General features: G+C 42.9%; 1 pseudogene; it reads left to right on the top strand.

Moving 5' to 3' along the window:
* The first annotated feature begins 1512 nt into the window (after window positions 1-1512).
* LOC126254168 (5S ribosomal RNA) lies at window positions 1513-1630 on the top strand (annotated as a pseudogene).
* Window positions 1631-9163: the final 7533 nt, after the last annotated feature.

Below are 9163 nucleotides of genomic sequence, written 5' to 3'. Positions count from 1 at the left end.
GGTTATATCTGTATCATTGTACGACACATTGTTCAGGAGACATGACATCATAAACATTAAGATGCGTGACAAACTAGCTTTTTGTTAAAACAGATCGCCACTTATCCAGACTATTCTCACTCATTGTTTGATAATGAGAGCACTCATCCAATAAACGTTGAACGCAATTTCAAACCTCTGTGGGTGAATAATTCGAGACTAATAAAAGCGAGACAATTAAGGTTTTGCGTTTTCAGCCATAAAGGTTTTATGGGCTTAACGTCAAATATTTAACAAAATAACTCATTTGTAAAGTAATCACCCGTCTGAAGCTGTTTCATACTGGGGAATCCGATCCTTTAACGAATCGGGTGTGGGGTGTTACTGGTTTGAATTGAATGCCATACACTCTGAATCTCCATTCAGTCTTAAGAGGAAAATTTCCTAAATAAGGTTGGTACTTGGACGATTGAAATTCGAGATTTGGTAACAGAAACAGTTGAAAGTAACATGAGTACAAATAAAACACTACATTTTATAACTTGCAATTGCCAATGGTACAGTAATTAAGAGTACAGAGAAATTTGTAGATTAATTTCCTTTATATGTTTGAATATTTAAAGAGCAATTGAGGAACACATACAGAGAGTAAGAAAAATAATGAACTTCCGGGAATAATGGCAGACAACGGATGAGAAGTCATTCGAAGTATAAAGAAATGAAAACTGCCTGTGATGATTTCGTCTCAGTAGAAAAGGGTAAAGCTAGGAAAAAAATGTGAAAAAGAAGATAACCGTGCAGGTTCTAAACATGAGGGACTTCAAAAAGTAACTTTCGTATTATTGTGACAGTAGGCCAATTAACTTTCATTGACTGCTACACTACACTTTAAAGGGATACGGATACATCGCACTGTTTATCATCACAGACCCAAGTTCTCTTCAAAAACAGGTCGGAAGGCTCTACCAGTCGTTCAGTTTATCGCCAATGGAAATCCACTCCTTTGTCAACGGTTACTCGAGAACCACTGTCTGAACATTTCCGTAGTTTCAACATCTGTCTCCCCAGATGTTGTTTCAGCTTGCTGAAAACATTGCCCTGACGCTGTCGTCTATGGTCCATATCGACGACCCTTCCCGATCAGCATCACCCATGTCTGTACATCCTTGGGCAAATTGCTGGCACATTTAACTACGGCTGGACGCGACTACATATTTGGTCCGTATGTCACAATGAATCTGTGAATAGTTTAGACTCTTTGCCCACAAGAATGGTACTTACCCGCGTACTTTAACTTTGGAGTACGTGTGCAGTTAACACGACATTTCGCTCTCAGATTGTACGCCCTCCCCCCCACACACACACGACCTGGAACAGCGCTCCAATTGTTTAGCTTTATTACGAAGAAGTGAGATGATCAAAGAAGAACTGTACACCTGGTACTTAAGAAAATACATTTAAACCATCAGCTTTTTATTTGTCCCATTAGTCATTTACCGGTTTCTGTTATCAAACCTCATCTACCATGTAAGGGCCACTGGCCTTGCCGCAGTGGTAACACCTGTTCCCGTCAGATCACCGAAGTTAAGCGCTGTCGGGCTGGGCTAGGACTTGGATGGGTGACCGCCCGGTCTGCCGAGCGCTGTTGGCAAGCGGAGTGCACTCAGCCCTTGTGAGGCAAACTGAGGAGCTACTTGATTCGAAGTAGCGGCTCCGGTCTCGTCAACTGACATATGGCCGAGAGAGCGGTGTGCTGACCACATGCCCCTCCATATCCGCATCCAGTGACGTCTGCGGGCTGAGGAGTATAGATGTAGATGTAGATGTAGGATGACACGGCGGCCGGTCGGTGCCATTGGGTCTTCTAAGGCCTGTTAGGAGTTTTAGGATGTAAGGTACAACCGATTAGTTACAAGCACCCATATTGCTTTGAAGCTGCACAATATCGAAATTGTCCAGTGAAATTGTACAAACACTTGTCATAATTCGTCTTATACTGACAGTCATACCTCGTGTCAAACAGACAGACATCACAATATGTCAGTCTATAATTCTTGCTCTGCCACAGAGCAGTTTTTGGCGCAGGGTACTATGTATTACATACCAACATGTCAAACCGCTGGTGATGGTTGAGTCTGTTGTTTAATCAGCATAAACGAGTCTCTGTTGGATGGAATGAACTTCAATACATTTCTTGACATCCTTTCATGTAATGGGATTCTGGCCTGGAGGCCGGCCGAAGTGGCCGTGCGGTTAAAGGCGCTGCAGTCTGGAACCGCAAGACCGCTACGGTCGCAGGTTCGAATCCTGCCTCGGGCATGGATGTTTGTGATGTCCTTAGGTTAGTTAGGTTTAACTAGTTCTAAGTTCTAGGGGACTAATGACCTCAGCAGTTGAGTCCCATAGTGCTCAGAGCCATTTGAACCATTTGATTCTGGCCTGGAGAATCAAAAATCTGCGATACAACGGAATAGAAATTGTTTAAAATAAATGGTTCAAATGGCTCTGAGCACTATGGGACTTAACATCTGAGGTCACCAGTCCCCTAGAACATTTTTTTTTAATTTTTTATTCAAACCAATAATAATATCATACATGATAACCCAGCACCTCATACATTAGTGGGTCTTGAGATCTACAATACATTCAATAATATTTAGAAGCATTTACTAATTCTAATTTAAACTTCTTACGTGATACAGGGTATGAGATGTTAGTCGTTCAATGGGTAAGAACTAGTCTCTAATCTAACTATTCTAGAAGCTACCTCCTGCAGCGTTACAGGCGTGCCAGTGAATGTATAAATCTACTTTTTGGCCGTGCCTACCGAGCTAATCCCAGTGGGCGTGCTCCTGGCACCGGGCTGGCCTTTACAGAAAATCGCTGCAGGTACTGTTGTAAGGGTATCCTAATCTACTCTCTGCTTAAAAATTGCCTATCTACTAAGTCATTATAGGTGTCCAGTTGTGAGCCGTGGTAAAAATTGCTGTTCTGAAGAGCGCGCCGCACCGCGTTCTGTGAAGTAGTCGCCTTCCGTTTTTGGCGGTTACGCCGCTGTGGCAATCGCAGCTTTGGTGTCTCCCTGTGGTGGAAAAGGGGAAAGGTTGCCTTTTCTCGTGCATTTAAGGGGCATTATAAGCTCGCCACTGGCAGTTGGTCAGTCGGAGAGAGGCTGAGTCAGTCTCGCGTCAACAGTTGCTGGTCTGTCTCTCGTTCGCATTTGTGCGGCAGTGAGTGTCTGTCTGTCGTCGGTGTGCTAGTATGGCTGTCGTTTGGATCAAACTTTAAAGCCAGGAAATGAGAGTCTTGCCACTCCGGCAGTAACAGAACGCAGCTAGTGGCCGCCCGGTCGGGACTGTGTTCCTGCATCTAAGTCTGCGCGTTAGGCCGCCAGTCTGCTCGAGTTGCTCGGGCAACGGTCATTGGCGGCTGGATCGGTCGGTTGGTCGGTCGCACACTGAGACACAAGATGACTGGTCCGCCTTGAGCGTCGGCGCATGTGAGGTCCCCACGTGAGTTCAGTGGGCCGCGCCGTATAGAAGGGGTACTGGCTTCGCGGTCGACACGAGAGCAACAGGAGTCAAACCACGACATCGGGCTAGCCGGGGCAAGATGCGACGCCGTGAGACGGGAGATCGGCGCGCCTTCCTGCGTCCGTTGAAGCGGCTGGCAGCGGGCGGTTCGGGAGAGTGTTAGGGGTGTTGCGCCAGGTCTTCGCCAGAAATCGGAGTTTATTAGAAGTTAAGTGATTGGAGATATGTTGTTTCATATACTTGTTAAATCCTACTTGTTTTCTTGGTGTGGTCACCAGTCGCTTTGTTTTGGGGTCGTCCCACCATTCTTCTCCGTTTGCCCACCCGCGGGAAGATTGGTATTTGTGAATTGGGTGGTCCGTTTTCCCTTGTGGAGTTGGGGCGGGTTAGAGCAATCTGCGGTTCGGGTTGTTCAGTAATCCTCCTGTCAATCTGCCATACGTTAATAGCTGCCTCTGTCATGTTTGTCGGATTCGGTGTTAACGAATTTATTGCTTAAGGTGTAAAGGCCGAATTCCTGAAATATGTTTTTACCTTGCCTATCATCTTGCGAGGTGGTATATGTGTAATGTAGAGCATGTTGGTACATTTTATGTAAAACTGCATTTCATGGATTTTATTTAAATGGTCATTTTAGTATATAAAGATGCCACCCTTCCACCATAAGAGTTCTTTTAAAAAGAAGTTGCACTTTCGGTGGCAAATAATTTTTCATGTGAGTGTTTTCTACCATTTCCATCCCTCTTACGGGGTGCATAGTTCATGTGTTTTTGTGAGTTGTTAAAATTTTTAGTTTGAAGTAATCTGGTGTGTTGCAGATTTGCACCAGTATAGTCTTTCAGAGGTTGTTGTGAGCGGTCGTGACTACGGCCGTATTAAAAGGGAGCGGAAAGGTTCTCAGCCCGAAAGCTCATACTATCAATTCCGATATATTTGCGCACCTTCCCCCTGTTCCAGGACGTGGCCGATTCCTACCATTACAGCGATTGCCCAATCCACGCATTGGCGGAATGAGATAGGTCGCAGTGTGTCATATAGTGCTCAATAGTTCATATATTTTCCCTCCGATATTCCCGCAGGACCTTTGCCGATACCTCACTGGCAAGGCGGTTTATGCTCTCGAATGTGGTCGGGTTCCTAATTAGGTGATAAGTGTCATTATTTGATAGATGGTGTCTTAGGTCAGTGGCTCCATCATCTAAAATGGGACACTAGTAGATCACGTGATCCGGAGTGCCCATTTCAGCCCCGCATTCACACGAGGAGGTAGCCCTTTTCCCGACATGTCGACTACGGTCCATGACCTGTGAGGAAGTGCAGCAGTCCCTTGCTAGGTTGGAAGTACGAAAGTTGGAGCCGTTCATTAATGTTTGGTAGGAACTTAGAGAACTAATTAAACCTAACTAACCTAAGGACATCACACACATCCATGCCCGAGGCAGGATTCGAACCTGCGACCGTAGCGGTTGTAATATTATTGGTATTTCCGTCCTATGAAAGCTCTGAGTACCCTTGGAAAGGCATTCACCTATCTTTATTTCAAATGATCAACTTATGAGATGAGACCTATTCTTTGAAAGACATTTGTTTTATATAATTTACGAACTGTAAAGTTGCGCATCTAGCGCGGACGCTAATACATTGATTGCGCAGTCAAAGAAACATTTTAACAGAAGCTGAACTGACGTTACGCTTCGATCTAAATAAAAGATGACAGTAAAAAAAAAACTTTGGTAGATCTTCAGATTTTAATGTACTTCTGCTTGTTATGTGAAAACGTAAAGCTGGTCGATTTTAAGCTATAAAAGTGAGCGGTCTCGCCAGCGTGCAGACAACACTATTAATTAATAAAATTCAAGTAATTTATGTTCGAAACTGTAAATCGACAAGTTATTGTTATGAAAGTGTTGAACAGTGCAAGAATTGTCTTTAACGAAGGAGAAAAGTAATGGCTGTAGTTTGTGACAAAAACGTGAACATAGGAGCTAGTACAGGACAGGCTGAAATCTGATCGCACCATAGAGTTAGAAAATTACTTTCGTAAGTTATGCTGTTTATAAAGTAGCTCTAATTGATTGTGAGAATTATTAGAATATATTTAGTGTTTACCAGATTTCTTATTCTATTCTTTTCCTTTACACTTTTTTAACCTCCGTGCCATATTATTTTTATAAATGTCAAACAGCCTTTACTACAGCAGAGAATACTGCGGCATCCTGGTCGTAGACAGAAGGCCGCTCCTTGTCTTCTATAAAACTCATAGCTGCCCCATTTATTAATGATTTCATTTGCAAATGCAATTTTTTTTTACTGTTCATTGTTAAAGGTCCCTTAGGTAATTATAAAATTCATATTGATTACGTAAAGAAATCCGGGTTGTTCTTCTCCAAGTAATAGAAGTCTTTGCGTAATCAAAAACTAGCCTCCTTCTGACAATGATCAGGAGCCGACCAGAAGACGGACGTCTTCGACCGCTTTCGTGTCTCCTGTGGCAAAGCTGTGCCAAACTGGGAACACGACATTCTAGTATGAAACACAGATTTAAAATGAAGGAATTGAGATATATTTAACCTAATAATAATAATTTTTTTATCATACTAGATGTGGCGCCCGAAGAGGGACCTCATAAAAAATTTTTAATTGTGTTCTGTTATTGTTTCATGACATCATCCGGTGTACATCGGGAAGCCGTAAAGGAAGTACTGAACAAAGCCGTGGAAGTATTAAAAAAAATTTCGAAAAATAACAGCAGTGCGCAAATCGACTGATGTAAGTACGGTTTTCATTACGCATAAAATCTCGCGTCTTGTATAAAAAAAACTGATTTCCGGAATTTCTTTCCTTACTGCTTCATTTTATCCTATCACTGTTATTTCCTGGCATAGTTGCTTATTTACGTAGTTAGAATTCATTTCTGATCATCTCTTCATGCAAAGTTTATTTGTTAGTATTATCAGCATCTTCATTGTTGCTACGGTTAAGAACACAAGATGGATGCCATAATAGCAGGATTCAGTGTCTAGTAGGTGTTGGTCACTTATTTTCAAAGTTAGGTGCCATCTTGTCTTCTCCCCGGTACAGCTCTGCAATTGTCAGCTACCGCGGAGTGACGTTTGACTATCAGGAAGCGTCGCAGCGTGCGCATCTGAGAGTTGACGATCGGCGTGCTGCGAAAGATTTCTTTGAGCAGTTACGTCACAAACTTGAAAATAAACATGTCAGATGACAGAGGCAAGCCGACAAACAGTGTGGATGACGTTGATGACACTGTTGTCAAGCCATACCCACTACGTTCGCGAACGGGAACAGGCAGACCCGATTCGCGAATGGAGAGAACGGTAGACGATGATGGTGTGCGTGACGTATCGTCAAAGCAATCATCGTCACAGCAAGCGGGAGAAAATTCGATGGTTGAAATGATGAGAATTTTTTTTCAAGAAAGAGAACAGGAGAAATTGGAAAGGGAAGCTTATAAATTACAAGAACAACGTGATAGAGAACAGGAGAAACGGGAAAGGGAAGCTTATAAATTACAAAAACAACGAGATAGAAAAGAAAGAGAACAGAAAGAAAGGGAAAAGGAACGGGTGACAGAGCGAAAATGGTTTGACCTGAATACCATGATTGGTACAATGAAAAATATGTTAGATAATATTGATGCCAACTTAGAGGCAAGAATAAGGACAGTCACGGTGGAATATATCTCGGAATTAAGTACTAAAGTTAATGACAGGATAGAAGGTATTCTGCAGAAGGTAGATGCATGTGAGAGCACAGTAGGTAACGTGCACAAAGACATCAAAGTACAAATCGAAAGTTGCCAGGCAGTTACAACGGAAGTTTCAAAAAAGTCCGCTGAGGTCGGAGCTAAAGTAAACAAGCTTGCAGACAATGTCATCACTCTGCAAGGCCAGGTCAATGACCTGACACAGGCGCTATCTGAAATTAACATTGAATAGAAGGTGAATGATGCTGCAGCAAACGTACGTTCCACGATAGGAAAAGAATTTGTAGAATGGGTCGAGACTAAGGAACAGTACATAGAAAACAAGGTTCAACACGACTTAAAAGAAGCCGTAAAGTCAGCCACAGTTGAAGTTTTAGCTGCTCCAGGTACATCAGGAGATACGATTCTCACTGAATTAGGAGATATTCGTAGAGTTTTTCACCGAGATCTTCCAGAGTGGAAACGACACCTCACTGAGGAAATCGAGCAGTTGAAACAACAAGTCAATGATTTTCCTAATGACAATAGAAGTGAGTATTCCCACTTGCTTTCTTCAGAACATGAATCCAATAATAATCCCGTGTCTCGTGTAAAATTCTCTCCACTTGTACGTGGTCACAGCAGTAAGAATCCGTTAGTACGCAACCAGAATGATCAAGTAACTCTTGTCGAGCTCATGAAAGAAGAAAGCGTTCTCAAGCACCGCGTATTCCAGCCTTGTCTGCCAGAGAAACGCAACATACACCCAATGGTTTTTCTGAAGTCATTTAATGGTGTTTTTCCTGAGAGCTGGGATGACAAGCAACGTATGCCCTTTATAGTAGGTTACATTCAAGGAGAGGCTTCTGTCTGGGGAACAGAAGTAATTGACAGATGTAATAATTACACTGACTTCGAAAAGCAATTTCTGAACAAATTCTGGAGTTCAGGCATACAACAACGCCTTAGAAAGGAAGTATATAATGCTGAACCGTTTAATACGAGAAGTGCTGGTCTCCGTAGGTACTTCGAGAAATACCTGCGAAAAGTACAATATTGGGACACGCCCATTTCCACGAAGGACGTAATTATGATCCTTAAGTCAAAGCTACCGGTATCAATCAGGGAGAAGTTAGTAAATGTCAGTGACGACGACACGGAGGCTTTTCTGTCAGTACTTGACAACCTTGACATGATTCAAGAAGACGTGCGTGCTAGTGCGCGGAGTAATTGTAATCTTGACCCGCACACTACACAGCCGCACGGTGTAGGCGCAGACTCAGGTATGTCATACCAACTCAACAACAGTAAAGGACACGACGTTCCGTGTGATAATAACAACTACTATCGCCATAACGGGAAGCAGAAACATAAATTCCAGGATCAAAACAGGTACCACCCCATATACCAGACAACACAACAGCAATACGGTAATTCACCAGTTAATTACAATGAGCGCTATCACTACAATAACGATCGCCAAAATAATAACAATTTCAATGGCAAAGGACGTTGGATTAACACCAACAGTCAACAGAAGTATGGTAACCAGCCTAGATTCCAGCACTGTTGTCAAGGGAGAAATGCTCCAGGTCCTTCCAAGCAATACAAACAACGGTATGCTCCAAACTTTAGGAATAGTCCTCCACCTTTTACTAACTATCAAAGTCAAAATCATGAACCTCAAAATTCTCGCATCTGTTATGCCCGAGCAAACCCGCCAACACACACCATCTCGACTGAAATTCCGGCAAATAGCTCGCAACTTAGGTGGAATACGGAAGCAAACTTCGTACCGAGCGTACCGCCCGGTACTTCAAAGGTAATTGTGAGCGAAATTCAATCTAATGAACATGCGGAAAACTAAAAACACACTTCGACTGGTTTCACACCTTCAGAACTAATCTCCAGCCAAAAGGAAAGCAATGAATGGGCTGATCCTATC

The sequence above is a fragment of the Schistocerca nitens genome, chromosome 4, assembly GCF_023898315.1.
Source record: "Schistocerca nitens isolate TAMUIC-IGC-003100 chromosome 4, iqSchNite1.1, whole genome shotgun sequence".
NCBI lineage: Eukaryota > Metazoa > Arthropoda > Insecta > Orthoptera > Acrididae > Schistocerca > Schistocerca nitens.
Note: the sequence above shows the minus strand (reverse complement) of the source record. Positions and strands in the feature narration are given on the sequence as shown.